Here is an 18,446-nt window from a genome sequence, read left to right as displayed (position 1 = left end):
GTATGGCTTACGTAGTGTTGATGAGTAAAAGCGTGAATTAACTGAAATAAACGTGTTTAAAAGAAGAAAACAATAAAATGATCTTATGAATAATCACGGATTTAAAAGTATTAAAAAGTATTATCTATATAATACCATACAATATTTTGATCAAAAATATATAACCCTGGTGCAATAGCCTTAACTAAAACTTAATGTATCATAACGTCGTCCCTATTGTATTAAACTGGTTAACACATTCCTTTAAGAAGAGCGAATGAATGAATGGAATGTGCGACCTTCACGCTCAACAGACTTCAGTTTCGTGAAGCACGCAGAGGGTGTGACATATGTTGTCAAGAAACTCCAGATGTCGAATATGAAACTGAAACAGCTCTTTCAAATAAATGGTCGAGTATATTTTATAAACGCGCTAACTTTGAGAGAGTACCATCTGTGCCAGATTGACTTCACTGTTGGTTAAACCGCGATCATCAACCACGAAATCACATCTATACGCTACTCATTTACAAGAGCGCAGCATAAAACAGGTAATCATCAGACACTTGATCCGCATAATTATAAACTGAGAAAGTGGACTGGCATTATTCCATACCACTATTTTGCGTTGACATAGCTAAGGTAATACAAATTCCGATTGCTTTTGTTTTGTTTTGCACTTAATTTGGAAATTAAATAAATATAGACGTAATAATATTATTGCTAACTTACAGAGAGTATGCCTATTTCTTTGTTTAATATTTTTAAATTATCACAGTTTCAAACTTCATTCTAAAAACGCTATTATTAGTATTTATATTTGTACTTTTAGAAACGGAGTATCCTACTAAGTTAAGTATCAGAAATAAAAATCAGATGAGATATATTTACTTTGTCCATTGAAAACTTCTGCTTTATTCACAGTATTTCAACACCTAATTAATTATTCTTTTACTTATTGTTGTAATATTTTTATAACTACGTTTCATATATAATTACAAAATATAAAATGCCTCCTAGATCTTCTTGTTAATTTATAATTGTTCAAATTCCTCTTAACTTTCGCACCCGAGTAGTACAGGAAGAGCAAATTTACAATTCTAGAACTTGGGTTTCGATACTCGTGGTGAGCAGAACATGGGTAACCAATCGCGTAGCTTTGTGTTTAACTTCAAACAAACACAACTTTTATTTTTCATATATCTACTAGCACTCCGGTATGTTTATGGTAAATTCACAGCCGTACAGTACTAAAAGGACGGATCTGGTTCTTTGCGATGTACGAAAACGTTATCCAGTTTGAAGCTTTGCAATAAAAACAACAACTGCAACACGTTATATGAAATATCGTGTTTTGATTCTCTTCTTCAAATTTCAATATAATCTTATACAGCCGGTGTTTTACACACTAATCTGTGCACTTTGTCGCACTAATTTAAAGAAATACTAGTGTTCAATAATAAGTTCAAAACTATTCAAATACTTTGTGAATTCTTATATTGATTAATATAAATTATTTTGTCCACTACTAAATTCATAAGTTGTTCCATTACCTCATATGAAATTATATTTTTTCTAGTTACCACACACTTAACGCGATCTGATATTAATAAAACAGTTTAACCTCTTGATCAGAAGTTCCTTTACACTAATAGTTTTTGTTGATGAAAGATCTTATATCCTAAACTCCTACTCACTGCTAGATGAAGAGACCATATGGAAGGAACTAGGTGAAACTGGACAGTTACAACAAGTGAGCATAGATGCTGAATATTTTATATTCATAGACGCAATTTTGTAATAAACGGTTTATGCTACTACTGCAATATGCCTGTGATATTATTATATTCAAAAATCAACATTATTTTTAACCAGTATTCCACTTAAATGAAAACTGGCGTTATGTTATTTTGAAGTTTTATTAATTTGTTTTAAGTATTTCTGTATTACAATCAAAAATTAACAAATCGTCTCACGTTATAAACATTTTTTCCAAGAACTAAACATCACCAAATCCTACAGCTATAATATGTTTAGGTCCAATTAACGGCATTTTGAAATAGTTTTCAGAAAAAAAAAGATTTTTGAATTTGGACCAGAAATTATTCTTGAATTCCAAGTACGTATATAATTTTTTTTCTTGTATCAGTTTTGAGACAAACTTAATACACAGTTTCAAACCGTTTTTCTTTTCTTTAGTACATGATAAGCAAATCACTATCTCGTTTAAAACCTGAATTATTATTATGTAATTTGCTTGAACTGTTGACAGAAGACTGATAGTTTATTAGCGACAAAGCAAGTCAACCTAACTATTTATATTATATCAACCCAACTATTTATAATGTAAGTAAGTTCACAAACTAAATTTCTATCAAGCTAAAACTGGAGACAACCAGTAATAAATTTTCATATATCTTTACACAGTATCTACAATGCATTCCTCTGTTTTGTTGTTATTCTAAAACTGTCCCAGTTTCTATGAGCAAATTTCTTTCTTTCCAAGTGTTATTTCATTTATCCATAATTTACATAATGAAATATTTTATTTCATTTTTCTTCGCTCTATTTTGATGGGCATTATTTTCAACATTTATAATTTAATGCAGTTTTATCATTAAACAATTATTACATTAAATCAGTAACGCCCTTGTCCTACTATGAAGTCCTCCGGTAGTATAGCCGTAAGTTTACTTACTTATAACGCAAAAATCTAGGGGTTCGATTTCCCGCAGTACACGCAGCAGGTAGCTGATTGTTATTCGCTTTATAAAAGCAAACCCTGTTAATAAATCTGTCTATATCTAATAAATATCAAATATTTAGAATATATTTGATTTGAATTTTTTTTATTTTGCCCAAAGCTACACGATGGCTGTCTGCGCCAACCGTCCCTAATTTAGTAAGAAAAGAAAGAAAGCAGCTAGTCATCACCACCCACCTCCAACTCTTGTGCTACTCTTTTACAAACGAATAGTGGGTTTGCACGTGACATTATAACGCCCCCATGGCTGTAAGGGCGAAATATTAGGTGTGATGGAGATTTGAACCCTCGACCCTCAGATTACGAGTCAAGCGCCTTGGCAGAACCCACTATTGTTAAAAAAGTAATTGCTTCTTTTGAAAATAAGCCACAAACTGACACAAAAAGTGATTAGTTTGAATATTTTTCTGTGAACTGTATTTTACCGTTCATCCCAAACGTATTTCATGCTATCAAAAAAATCTGGATTAAAGCAGTCAGGAAGTATACACTGTACATTGAAGTACAGTTTACATTTTTACCTGAAGAAAAGCTAGGTAAACTGCTACAAGTATATGGATAATGACACTTCAGGAAATTTGAATGCAATAATATGTACAGATACTGGTGAAACAAACTGAAAACTTTCTACTTGGTTAACTGAACATTTGAAATGCCCATCTCATGTTTTTGAATAAATCATTCTTTTGATTCTTCTAAGGTTAAAATCCCCAGCAGAGAAGATAATATTAATAGACGAAATATAAAAGAAGTCCTACTAACACACTTACAGAAGGAAAGGTGTTTATTTATATATATTTTAATCATTCCCTTCTCTCATGTATGCACAAATAATTTCAGTACTTAGACCCAAGCCTAAAAGTTTTATTTATTATAAGTACATTTGACTGTTGTTGATAAATTACGTTATCGTTTGTAATTGGTTAAGTAATAAGGTTGTACTTTTTTTTTTTGTTTGGGAATTTCGCACAAAGCTACTCGAGGGCTATCTGTGCTAGCCGTCCCTAATTTAGCAGTGTAAGACTAGAGGGAAGTCAGCTAGTCATCACCACCCGCCGCCAACTCTTGGGCTACTCTTTTACCAACGAATAGTGGGATTGACCGTCACATTATACACCCCCACGGCTGGGAATTACATTACTGTTGTTACAGATTCTCACGCAATTCCTTTTCAATTAATTTCTTTGAGCCTCAGTTCTTGTATGTGACTTAATGATGCCAGTTAAGCCTAGTGAAAAGGTGTGAATAAAATGTTTTGAAATGACGTGAATGTCGTAGTGATAAATATAAATGTAAGACGTTTAACAAGATTTTGTTATCCGCAGTTACAGAGATACGTGAGTTTTTACTGCTATGTACAACGGATAAAAACTTGTGTGAATTCAAAAACATAGTTATTTTCAATATTTAATTCATGTTGTCGTATTCGTTGATATTGTGATCATTATTGTTTAAAACTCATGTTTTGGTTGTAAAACAATTTAATAAATCAAAATACTTTTTTCATCAGAAGGGAGGGGTAGCAATTCAGTTCTCTGTTGCTTATATTATGGTTGTTTTGAAGTTGAGCAGAAACCTACACGAAGGAATACCTGTGTTCTACCTACTACAAGCATCGAAACCCGGTTTCTAGCGGTATAAGTACGAAAACATGCCATTGTGCTACTGGGATCAGGTTGGTTTGGCATATAGTTTATCACTTTTATGTCTGTTTGTTTGTATTTAGGCACAAAGTTATACAAAGGACCATCTGTTCTATGCCCACCACAGGTATCAAAACCTGTTTTTTTTTGGAGGGGGCATTTATTTTACTAAAATAACTTTTCTTTTACACTGTAACACTCTATCTTGCTTTTATCCTTTCTATAGTAACTTACTATCCAAAAAATAATTAGAAATGTTTCATTTTTTAACATTTTCTACATAGGACGTTTCAAACTGGAAATCAAATTTACCTACTTTCATACATTTGCATATGACTCCCATAGACCATGAGAGCTTACTATGAAGATCAGAACGTATTGCCATATTTATGCATGTATTCATTTGACCGAAGAAGTGCTTTGAATGACTGTAATAACTACAAAATAATAATTTGTAAGAAATCTCCTGCGAGCATTTCTAATGTCAGAGAAGAAAATTATAATTAATTTCAGAAATATTTTGTTTGTTTGTTACCATGGTTTGTTTTGAATTTCGCGCAAAGCTACACGAGGGATATCTGCGTTAGCCATTTCTAATTTAGTAGTGTAAGACTAGAGGGAAGGCAGTCATCATCCATCCCCAACTCTTGGGCTACTCTTTTACGAGTAGTTGGATTGCCCTTCACATTATAACGGCCCCATGATTGAAAGGGCGAGAATGGCTGGCTGACGGGGATTCGAACCCGCAACCCTCGCATGACGAGTCGAGTGCCTTAACCACCTGGCCATGCCGTTGCCTATATTGCTGTGGTTTAACTCGATATGTGATTGTCTATCTACTGTTTGTCTATCTGCTGTTTGTCTACCTATTATTTCTATCTGTTAATTTATTTTCTGAACAAGTGTTTCGTTATAAACTAATACACATGTCTGAACTTTCATTACTGTAATTTTTATTTCCTTCATCATGATTAAACTTATATCACAAGAAACTAGGTTTCGATATCCATCGTAGACAAAGTACAGACAACCCACCCTGCAGCTTTGCCTTTAACTATTAACAAACAAGCACCTAGAGTAGAGACACAATACCTAGTGTAGAAACACGCCACCTAGAGTAGAGGCATATTACTTAGATTAGAAGCACTTCATCTAGAGTAGAGGCACATCTCCTAGATTAGAAACACGCCACGTGGAAAAGTAACCTTAAAATTAGCTTTAACTTAGTGAAAACTACGGTCCAAATATCCAATTACAGTGAAGATTGTATTGGATCATGCACAGAATATTGATTTTTAGAGAACAGTCTTGTGTAGCGTTCAAGAACAAGTGTTTCATAGGATCATTCTACGATCAGATTATTGGTACCATATTCTACGATGGGTACTTTTTTTCTCTACTGATATCATTAAGCATTATTATAACAGATCCCATTATCTCGTCAAGTGATTCAGGAATCATCATTTTTAGACTCTGTTTTTAAATTCATACTGACTGCTATAGTTCTAAAAATGAAAACATAATAAATTCTAACATCAAAATTTATTTGTATCATCACAAGTTTCCTGACCCTTGCTTGATTGCAAACAACTATTTATTAACGTTATTGTAAAGTTAAAATACTGGTCCATTGAATCTAGTTCTATTTGCCTCACTTAATCAATAAACCTTTAAATGCTCATTTCAGTTATCAGTTTCTATATTATTGTTCTAAGTATCATTTTATTTTGCTTTTTCACCACCTACGTAGAGTGATTGATTTGCAATCTGCGGGTTGCGAGTTCAAGTCCTCTCACTGAACCTTCTCGCCTATTTAGCCGTGAAATCGTTATAATGTTCACTCAATCCCACTTTTCGTTGATAAAAGAGTAGTCCAAGAATTGTAAGTTGGCGGTGTTGACTAGTTGCATTCAAATTAGATAAAGTTATACAGTATAGAAATAGCACAAAATACTTATTTATATAAAATATATATTTTAAAGAACAACTTAATATATTAACAAAATATGACAGCTAGAATTATTTATTGGCGAATTGTTTTCAGAAATTAGTTAAGTAAACTTTACTCAGAATTCAGCTAAATGTCATAATCTGTCTATGCGCAGATAATAACTTGATTATCTGGCCCATTCATAAATACATCAGAAAACTGAAATAATGAACTATGAAAATTAATCATAACCGTGGGGCCCAAGGAACTGCACGATTAAGATATTCATTAAACAACATTTTCTAAATAATCATCGTATATACAATCGTTTCTTCCAATGAGTTTATACAACCACTAATAAATCAATTTAACTTAAAGTTAATTATTAGTTGTTGACTGTACAAAAGTACAAAAACTAATGATAATCATTGTTTGTTTTTTATTTTTAGGTAAAGCTACACGAAGGCTGTCTGCGCTAGCAGCCCCTAATTTAGCTAGTCATAACCACCCTGCGCCAACTCTTGGGCTACTCTTTTACCAACGAATAGTTGGATTGACAGTCACATTATAACACCCCCACGGCTGAAAGGACGAGCATGTTTGGCGCGACGGGGATGCGAACTCGCGACCCTCAGATTACGAGTCGCACGCCTTAACACGCTTGGCCATGCCGGGCCCTTCTCATTTAGCAGTGTTAGACTAGAAGAAAGGCAGTTAGTCATTACTATCTACCGCCAACTCTTCGAGTACTCTTTTACAAACGAATAGCGGGATTGATCGTCACATTATCATGCTCCACGGCTGAAAGAGCAAGCATGTTTGATGTGACGAGGATTCAATCCGCGACCCTCAAATTACTAATGAAGCCCTCGTAACCACCTGGCCATGCCGAGCCACAATGATTAAGCCTGTCAAAGAATTATGTTTGTTTGTTGTTAAGAGTAATGCTACACAATGGGTTATTTAAGCTGTGTCCAGCATGGGCATCGAAATCTGATGTTTAGCATTGTAATCCTGCAGAACACCGCTGAGCCACTTAGTGACAAAACTCAAACTGTATTATTATATTAGCGTCGAAGCTTTCACGATCACAGAAAATTCACCACGTGAATATATAACTAATTAGTTTATACAAATGAGTAATCTGCACGAATATCAAAGCGATGCACATGCGCAAGTATGTGTCTTACTAATATATTATTATGTGTTAAGTGTGGTTTTTAATACGTCTCCAATAAGAAATCGCTGCCACGATTAAGTCGGTGACAGTTTTAAACATACAACTAACACCACATGTTAATTAATTAGGCATAATAATAGGGAAATACATGATTCGAATGAAGAGACACCTAGTGGTTTAATTTAAATATCCATGCATGAAAATACGTTTGTGTATTACTTTGGAATGTCTCAAAATTCCAAGACGTTCTTAAGTGTAACAAAAAGCCAGTAAGTCTAACTTGAATTGAAAACAAATAAACTATTGGTGTCAATGAAGTCACGTTTAAGCTAATCAACTAATTTTCTTTTGATACTTATACCATGATAATCTTAATATAGAAATACTGGTGTTATGGTTTTCTTTCGTATTTCCCAAAATTGAGCATTATAAATGGTTGTTTTATCGATTAATCTGTTTACATTATTAATTATAACGTTCAATGGATAATTATTATTTTGTAACCCACGCCTAATATTCCTAACTTCAAGAAAAACAAATTACATTTCTGTTAATATTAAGACCCTTTTAAGAAAGATGTTCACAAGAATAATTTTAAAATACATCAACACTAATCTGTTGGTTGCGAAGAGATGTAACTGCGTCATGACGAGAAACCCACTTGAAGTAAAAAATGTATTCTCAAGGATGTGGTTTCGACCTTCGAAATATTGTTCTGTAATTTATTTTGATTAAAGTTTTAACACCCATACCAGCTATCTTGAGAATACAGAAATAACTACGGTTTCCTTCTTCTAGTCCCCCCGCTTGTGCAGCGGAATGTCTCCGGATTTACAATGCTAAAATCAGGGGTTCAATTGCAGATAGACCTTATTCTAACTGTGAATTAAAGTATCAAGAAAAGATAGTTTCGAACGGTTGTTTTTGAATTTCGCCCAAAGCAACACGAGTTTTATCTGCACCAGCTGTCCCTAATTTAGCAGTGTAAGACGAAGAACAGAGAGAATACAGCTAGTCATCACAACCCACCGTCAACTCTTAAACTACTATTTTACCAACAAATAGTGGGATTGAGTGAAACATTATAGCGCCCCTACGGCTGAAAGGGCGACCATGTTTGGTGCGAGGGGGATTTAAACCCGCAACCCTTGAATTACAAGGCAAGCGCTTTAACCACCTGACCATGCCGGGTCTAGTTTCGAATGTTTCTAATGTTCATTTTAAAGCCTTGTGTGTTTCTGTGTACTTACAAAGTAACTTATGAAATCAGTTAAAATGTTTAGTATAATTAAAATCAGTATGGATGTATTGGTTTAAACTGAAATAATACAGAAGTTTTAACTTTTCAATTCTCGAAATATTCCTTTAACTACATTTGTTCGTTAGAAATAAAAATAGGATTTTAAAAAGGAAGAATAAATGGTAAAACATTAACCTGTACATATATAACTTCATTATATTAAAAATGACTTCAAGACGTCATCTGTCTTATCCTGAGTAGTTTTAATATTTCTTATCCACAATTATTCTATACCTGATATGAATTCTTTGCCTTGGTTTGTCTATGCGCGTTACATGATATGAAACATTTAAAATGTTGTCTTGAAAAATTGGTAAAAACAAAAATCGCATTTATGTCGCTCAACAGTCAAGTTCGTTGTCATGCATGCGTAATGTCACAGGATTACGCATGTGTGACGATAATGTTTTGAAGCACAGTGAAAAGTACTGATACAGTTAGGCCTAATTACAAAAGCATTTTGTTCAACCCCTAAAATTAATATAGACATATTATATGTAGTACGATTTCAGTTACATATAAAAAGCTGTTCAGTCGTCCGTGTAGAAATAATAATTAAGTAACATCCACCGTCATTGGTGATGAAAAACAAATGTGTAACATTCATCATTATTCATGTAGAAAGTGTAAGTATAGCATTTACTGTCATTAGCGTAGAAAGAATAAGTATGTAATATTCATTGACATTGGTGCAGAAAGAATAAGCATGTAACACTCATTGTCATTGGCGTAAAAAAAATAAGTATGTAACACAAAAAGGGCATAAATTAGTAGTTTAAAACTCGATTTCTGTGAAAGGATGAGATACATAAAGGTTTCAAATTCTTTATTGTGTAACCTCTGAAAAAGTTAAAACCTGACAAATTGCCAGAAGTTTCGAAATAATTACAGTTATATATATATAATTGTTGATTTGCATTTGCGCAAAATAATTCAGTTCTACAAGAACGGTTGTTTGTTTATTCTTGCCTAGAGTTTTGCAATGCATCATATACAGAGCACAGCTTTCCATTCCGAATCTATGAAAGACATTGACGTAATGGATTATCAAAGTTGTCTTGTTTCATTTCATAGCTTCACATACTGCTGTTGCTGTTTATGATGAAAGTTGCACTGACAAAGAAAATCCTAGATTTACTTCACAACGTTGTCACGAAGATGTTTTCCTTTTCTGTTCTTTTCTTATATTTTTCTTTCTTTTTCTAACCACTACAGACACCTGGTTTCATAAGGCCAAGCAAGTGCACGCTCCTATTAACTCCGTGCAACGGTCATACAAGTTGTTACTTATCCCGTATGACAAAAATTTCTGTGATGGTGCCAATCATTTATTGTTATAGACCTGCAACTTTCTGCACTATTTTTCTTTTTGTTAATTCATCATCTCTAAAGTAATCTACCAGTCACGGCAATGTTTCACATAGCAAAGAAGAAGAAAAAAAATATATATATGTACTGAACTTTGTAATACTCCAACAACGCGACCGTACTATTGATTTATATCCTTGGGAAAAAAAGAACAGAAACCAATTTCAGCAACATATGAAACAAGGAATATAAGCCTGTTCGTTTGACTACAGCTTTATAACAGCACAAGTTTAAAAATATATATTTTTAATACGCGTTCGCTGATAACTTAATAACACCTTTTTTTGTTCACATCTTATAAGAACTAACAAAACTTTTTATCGAATCTCACAATGAACCAAATATGCCAACAAGAAGTTCAATAATTTAGCATTACTAAATATTTATGCATACATATACATAGATAGATATACATTATTTTCTTGTGCTTTCGATGGTAAAATAATTTTTATTTTCAAAATAACTGACAAAAGCTTTCGAGATAAAATGATAGAGAATTATAAAAGCATTGTATTATTTTTCAAACTTTGCATCTAAATCATATCAAAACTAGAAAAGTTTCAAAATCACTTAATGTTTGTTTGAAATTAAGTACAAAGCTACATCTTTGTTCTTTGCTCTGACCACTACATGTATCGAAACTCCGTTTGTAGAGTTGTAAGTTCGTTGACATATCACTGTGCTATTGGAGAGACCACATAATGTTCAGTGACGCTTTAACCAAATTATTAACCTACATTTTTCAATTATCATTCGAAATTAAAGCTTTAAATTATATGTATAAGTACCGTACTATTCTTCAAAAGTTCAGAACAATGGGCAGCAATGTTGCTAACAATGTATTTTTAAATATAAAATATAAAGAACGCTTTATACACTAGCTTTGTTTGTTTGTTGTTAAGCACAAAGTTACCCAATAAGTTATCAGTTCTGTGTCAACCACGAGTATTCAAACCCGTTTTAGCGTAGTGTGCCTTTACAGTTACCACTGAATCAGAAGTGTGAAGGAACTAACAGCTTCTGCAGCAACATCGTAACTAAATGATGCCAAAAACATGGAGTTCTCAAAATGCTGTCCTCCAGCTGTGTGTCTTCGGATTTATAACGCTGAAACCAGGGTTTCAATACTTGTGGTGAGCATATTACATTAACAACGAGCAAATGAAAGCTGTGAGCGTTGATATTCGGTTTGGTTTGGTTTGAATTTCATGCAAAACTATACGAGGGCTATCTGCGCTAGTCTTCCCTAATTTAGCAGTGTAAGACTAGCGGGTAGGCAGCTAGTCATCACCATCCACTGCCAACTCTTAAACTACTCTTTTACCAACGAATAGTGGAATTAACCGTCACATTAAAACGCCTTCACAGCTTAAAGGGCGACCATGTTTGGTGCGACGGTGATTCGAACCCGCGATCCTCAGAGTTGAGTACCTTAACTATCTGGCCGTGCCGGGCCGTTGATATTCCGATAGCTTAATATCGCTGTACATCCTGCTTTATTCACTCGATGTCATTTTAAAGGGTTCTCTCCATTTATTCACTAAATATTGCTGTACATCTTGTTTTGGTCACTAAATGTCATTCTACAGGATTTTCTTCATTTGTGTATATGTGTTTTCTTATACCAAAGCCACAACGGGTTATCTTCTGAGTCCACCGAGGGGAATCGAACCTCTTATTTTAGCGTTGTAAACCCATAGACTTACCGCTGTATCAGCGGGGTAGTTTCCTTCATTATCTACTAAACAACGTTGTATATCCTGTGTTAGTCACCAGAAGTCGATCTACAGAGCTTTTTCCGTTTATCCACTAAGATCTTCAGCTTATCCAGCGTGCCTTCTAGTTACGTAAACACGAAAGTGATTTGCAGTGCTAATAAATGACGCCTTTTACAGTGTTCAACTTAAGTGAAAATGCTATTGAGACAGTTCTCAAAATAGTATTTTGTTTAAAGTAATCATCGACTTTATTTGTTAGGTAATTACAAATAAAATAAAATCCAATTGCACTAATTATGGTATGGCAGTGGTTTCCAAACTCTTATCCCCAGTTAAGTACTTGACCCAAAATATCATTTCTAATCATGTAGATACCAGTACGTTAAATAATCCTGGTGCCCTTTTACACCTTCAGAGAGCCAGTCATGCCATGCTACAGTATAGTCGGTTTAATTCTCCTGCGATAGTCATCATGAGCAAACACCTTCCTAAACCTTCAGAGAGCCTGTCATGCCAAGCTACAGTATAGTCGGTTTAATTCTCCTGCGATAGTCATCATGAGCAAACACCTTCCTAAACCTTCAGAGAGCCTGTTATGTTCAACTACAGTACAGTTGCTTCACCTCCACCATGACGATCATTATGAGAAATTTCTTTCTCCACCATCAGAAAACAGAGACCTGTCATGTTCGGTCACAGCATAATGAACTGAAACTTCCAACGGCAGCCATTTTGAAAGTTTAGACAGTATTTGGTTAATAAAACAGTGAATACAGACGCTAGTAGTGTTTTTAACATCTGGGATCTTAAACCTTAAGATTCTAATGATACCGTATCCAAGTTTTTAATTATGAGAAAATGTTCTTCACTTTATAATTCGCTTCCTACCATTTGTGATGAATCTTGAAATGGATTAGTACACAGAGTCTTAGACCAGTATTGTAGTAGTCAAAATTTTCATGATTTTTTGCAGAATATAGACTTCAGCTTTCAAACGTTATTTTGTGATCTTTAAGCTCTAATCCAAAGTGTAAGTAACACCTTGTGTATTATAATGCTGGCATCAACACACGTTTTGGATATATTTAATATCAAGTATGTCATCAGGTCTGTTAACTTTGTTTAGATGTAAATTGCTTTGATTAAACATTTTCTTTTTGAAAAATTAATCAAGAAACACAAGTGAACCCAAATTCACTTTGTACAGTCAAAGAAGGTTGTAGAAAATTCGATTGATTTTTATAAACATAAAATTCACTCATGGTCTAACTCACGTCTCACGTTTTTTAACGAACATAAAATCTATGACATACTTAAAGCTAAAAACTACTAAGGTACACTCAATTATTTCTTTAACGTCACTTTCTTTAATATTGTTGTTTGTTTAATACTGTTGTTGTTATTTTTGCGTTGTAATTATACTTTTATTATAGAGGTTGATTTGAATTATCAGCTTAATATAAGGGTTCACGACTAATCTAAATCTTAGCTTACCACACTTCGTGAGATAATTTTGGGTTTACGGTGAAAATACCGATAACAGCCAGGATACACAACTGATGAAACAATGTATGTTAAGAAGATAAGAAAAGTGTACTTAATTAGCTATACTTTTAACCAGTTTGATTTTTTCACTTTAGTCTGAGTAAGTAGCTTGTTCTGATTGAAAGTTATTATTAATAACAGATGTGAAGCCAGTGTCATATATCACAACTAGTTGTTGTTAGAATACAGGTATTTACTTCAAAACAATATTTCTTACTTTTTTCAAAAATTACTCACACGTACAAAATCTTAGATTTCTTTTTCCCTATGGCCCGGCATGGCCAGTTGGTTAAGGCACTTGAGTCGTAACCGAGAGTCGCGGGTTTAATCACCGTCACACCAAACATGTTCATCCTTTCAACCGTGAGGGTGTTATAATGTGAGTGTAAATCCCACTATTCGTTGGTAAAAGAGTAGCCCAAGAGTTGGCAGTGGGTGGTGATGACTAGCTGCCTTCCCTCAAGTCCTATACTGCAAAATTAGTGTCGGTTAGCGCAGATAGCTCTCGTGTAGCTTTGCGCGAAATTCTAAACAAACCAATCTTCTCCCGATAATACAATATTAACGTTAAATAGTGTTAAGCCTAACAAACAACCAATTGTGTCGTAATAACATTTTACTTAGAAAAGTAACAAGTAATTTTACTTAGTACGGAAAGAAATAATCAATTTTCGATTTAATTTCAGTTTTTTGCAACTTTCTAACATAGAACACAACTACGAAAATGGAAATTATACAGATTGAGTGTATTTTTTGCAAACGTTGATAAAACTAAGATAAACATACAAATATAATCATGACAAAAATAAAACATGTAAATGTGTTATTGATATAAGCGTCGAAGATTCAAGTGATTTAACTTTTAGACACTTTTTGTTTACTCGGTAATTTTAAAACACTTTTAGACACTTTTTGTTTACTAGGTAATTTTAAGACACTTTTAGACACTTTTTGTTTACTAGGTAATTTCAATACACTTTTAGACACTTTTTGTTTACTAGGTAATTTTAAGACACTTTTAGACACTTTTTGTTTACTAGGTAATTTTAATACACTTTTAGACACTTTTTGTTTACTAGGTAATTTTAAGGAGCAAGCAGAATGCAGGGAAAATTTTCCGCACAATCCTTCAGCAAATTTAGCTCACTTTCAATCTCACCATGTTTTTTTTTTGGGGGGAAAGAAAATTAAACGTCAAAAGAATCTCAGTATGATAGGCACACATGTGACGTAAAAACTTTGCGTGTGAACGATGGTAGAGTTCAAGGTGATTAGTGGTGCCTGAGAAGATTAATAGAATGTATCAAGTTCCCGCTATTTTTTTATATGGGTAGGGCAGTTTAATACCTACTGCATTCTGTAATAGGAGAGGAGTAAGAAAAGGTCATGACAGCTATGTAAAATAAATGAAAAAACAATATGTTTGTATAAGTTAGGCTATGAAGAAAAATAAGAAACATAAATATGAAAACGTGTTAATGTCTTTATACATATGACTCACCTTGGACTGTAATCATTTTTAAATAAATGTATGAATTTTAGCGTCAAGCAAAATAATTTACTCTATAGGTCTGAATAACACCAAGGCATAAGAAATTTTATTTCTATGACGACACTTCAAAGCAGCAATCACTAAAATGCATTTTATAGATAAGATTCATAAACAAATTGAAATTTTAAAAATCTAACTCTAAGCTTTATAAACAGAAATTTGATCGTTTACTCAATGCTGCAAAGTTAATATAATTATTGAATATTACAAGTTTTAACAATTTTAGCAGTAATTCAGTGAGTTAGGGTACCCGACAAAAATTCAAGCATTATTGTTTTTTTTTTGTTTGTTTGTTTTCGAAATTCGCACAAAGTTACTCAAGGGCTATCTGTGCTAGCCGTCCCTAATTTAGCAGTGTAAGACTAGAGGGAAAGCAGCTAGTCATCACCACCCATCGCCAACTCTTGGGCTACTTTTTTACCAACGAATAGTGGGATTGACCGTTACATTATAACGCCCCCACGGCTGAAAGGGCGAGCATGTTTGGCGCGACGGGGATGCGAACCCGCGACCCTAAGATTACGAGTCGCACGCCTTAATACGCTTGACCATGCCGGCCCTTCAAGCATTATAACAGTACATTTTACGAATTATCGTATAATGTGTTGTCTGGCAGAAGATATAAATATAAGAATTTGTTCGTACTTTTTTAATTTTTTTTGTAAATATAACTTTAAAAGTTTACAGTATAAACACACAGAAGATCTCTAGCGCTTTTGTAAAGTAGACTATCTTCCCTCATATTACAGGTTTCCTATAAAAGTATTTCTTGTCTAATATTTAAATTACAAGAATTAGTGTCAAATAGGCTTAGCATAGCCTAATAGTTAATGTACCAGACTGTGAATCCGATAACCTCTGATTCACATCTCATTAGCGTTAAATCTTTTTCCTCACTTTAGGATTGTGGAGGCGTTGTGAGAGTGACGGCCAAATTTCACTATTCGATTAGAACTGCTGTTGACTGGTTGATTTCCCTCTTATTTAATAGCTTATAATTTAAACGGTAGATGGCAATTGTACAAACCACAATAATCCAAGTTATTCTTAAAATAAGCTACTAAAATATACGGGAATCAATTAAAGCAATATCAATCTGTAGCCACTACTTCCATGGAAAGAGATATTTTTGTGAAACAAGACGTTGTTTTGAAAAATATCATATGGAGATAGTAGTGTGAGTTCAACTTATATTTTTTTATTTTAAAGTGCTGTCAATAAAGATACTAAGATCTCACTGAAAATGTTGTTTGAAAAGCTCATGTTTCAAGAAACATTGCCTCTGTTAAATAATAAGAACTTCAAGGTTTAATACATAAAACTTAATATGTGGCACAGTGGTATGTTTGAGGACTTGCAACTCTAGAATCCGGTACCCGTAGAGGGTAGAGAACAGATAGCCCATTATGTAACTTTTTGTTTAACTTCAAATAAGTAAAACTTTTAATTTTCTAATATCTAATAGTACCCCGCTAGGTTAGTGGTAAGTTCACGGTTCCTTGTGATAGACTAAAAAGTATAAATTGGTGCTTAATTACAAACAAAAATACTTAATACTCAGGTGAAGATCAACACAGTATTCGAAGTAATGAAAACTGTTTCCTTAATGGTAGTAATCTTCTAAACAAAAGACATCTTCAAAAGATTTCGAGGAAATTGAAAATTCAAAAGTTTGGTTAAAGTTCGTAAACAATTACAATATATTTTCATGTAACATTTAATTAATAATTTTATTTCAGCGCGGGTTATTAGGTTCATGCAGATATGACTGGAAATAAGCAGTAAACCAAAAAATAAAAATCTTACTTCCTGGAATTGGATTTATCTCTCTCAGCTACCTGCTAGTCTGAGCAACATCAGTAAATTTCATGTATAGTTTGTCTTAGAGTACCACGCTATATCTGTTGATTTTTTAACTTTTTTATGGGTAAATAATATTACCTGATATTGCTATAGCTAATACAAATGGTGAAAGAGAATTATTCGTTTGAGTAACTAGTAGATAATGACAGTGCGGCCAATAACTGTTTTCTTTGAAACAGTGTATTCATGAAACTCACAGTTTCCTTAGAACAACAAATCCAGTTTCAAGTGTCCACAATAATTTCTTGATCATATACACAAATGAACATTCAACCAAATTAATTCACGTTGTGTAAGTAATAAATTTTTTTCTCATCAGAAAACAAAACCTTCGTCCACTTTTCTACATCCCATGTTTAGTGCTTCTCAGCAACGTTTAACCGAGCTGTTTCGTGGTCTCGTAAATGCCGTCTTATTGTTCTTGAGCTGCATTCTGCGCCTGTAAGTGCCTTAATCTGGTTCGACGATCGGCTGGTGTCTTGCCGGACAACCCGTCAAATCCTCCTGCTCAACACTGGCGAAATTTTCTTGGCCCGACCACTTGAAATTCTCGTTCCGTATCCATCAGGGTCTTTTAAGAAATTTGCAATGGCAGTTTTACTAAGCCTAATCTCACCAGCGATAGCACGTTGAGAAAGACCTTGCTTTTGCAGCTCGACAATTCTGCCACGTTCAAACTCTGTGAACTTTTTAGCCTTTGCCATGTTTTTACCCAGTATAACACAGGAGATGTCAGTGGTAGATGTTGACAACGCTAATGCTTGAACGCAAAAGACTAAATTTCGTTACGTGTTTACCAATTAACGCTTCGTTTCAGTGTGGTCTTAAACTTTTGACCAGCTAGTATTTAGGCTAATTTCATAGTGTTTACATTTCTCCTATTAAATGCTAAAAACGTTTTTTATTTTTATTTTCCCTATTCTTATTTTCATCTTTCGAAGCTATACTAAAATAAGTGGTTGAGTCTAACAACGCAAAATGCGTATTTTTTTCTTTATGTTCATTGGCCTTAAGATTTTGGCCAGCTGTGTATATATATGTGTGGCTTTTCATGAGACGTGCTTTTAATAACAAAACACCAAGCTACTACATTATAGTTCAGAGAAATTGTCATTGAAAAATAATAACTTTGTTTTTATTAAACGTGAAGTTGGAACATTTGAATTTGAAGTTAGTTCATGTCTTTAGAAAGGCAGAGTTGTGAATGAAGGATGATCTTAAAAACTTTATACAAAATATTCAGATAATTAATGCATATGACTTCATGTTGTCTCTAATTAACTTCACATTCAATTAAAGATCTTATACATTTAAACAAATATATACATGTATATTTAAATCTAAAGTAAATATTGAACGAAGTCCACACATTTCCTTTATGCGACAGTTTTAATTTAAGTCACTAATTTTATTACAGTTCCTACAAAACGTTTTCATTTACTCAAAATCGGAAGCAAATCTATAAATCACTAATGTAAACTGACTGATGAATAATTATTTACTTATCTTTAAATACTGTGGCGTCATCTCACCAGAATGTTTTTTTAAATGTAATATAAAAAACTTCAACAACATACATATTGGAGCTGCACAGAATGAGCTCA

At 33.5% G+C, this 18,446-nt stretch overlaps 1 long non-coding RNA gene across 1 annotated transcript in view; it reads left to right on the top strand.

Annotated features, from left to right (window-relative positions):
- Window positions 1-318: 318 nt before the first annotated feature.
- The window catches only part of LOC143225631 (uncharacterized), a 35,077-nt gene continuing 16,949 nt past the window's right edge, over window positions 319-18,446 (top strand). The window contains exons 1-2 of the long non-coding RNA XR_013013967.1: window positions 319-530; window positions 4,308-4,418. This is a non-coding gene — a long non-coding RNA (uncharacterized LOC143225631). The remainder of the gene's footprint in view (window positions 531-4,307; window positions 4,419-18,446) is intronic.

The sequence above is a fragment of the Tachypleus tridentatus genome, chromosome 9, assembly GCF_004210375.1.
Source record: "Tachypleus tridentatus isolate NWPU-2018 chromosome 9, ASM421037v1, whole genome shotgun sequence".
Lineage (NCBI taxonomy): Eukaryota > Metazoa > Arthropoda > Merostomata > Xiphosura > Limulidae > Tachypleus > Tachypleus tridentatus.
The sequence above is the reverse complement of the archived record's forward strand: the minus strand, read 5'-3'. Positions and strand labels throughout refer to the sequence as shown.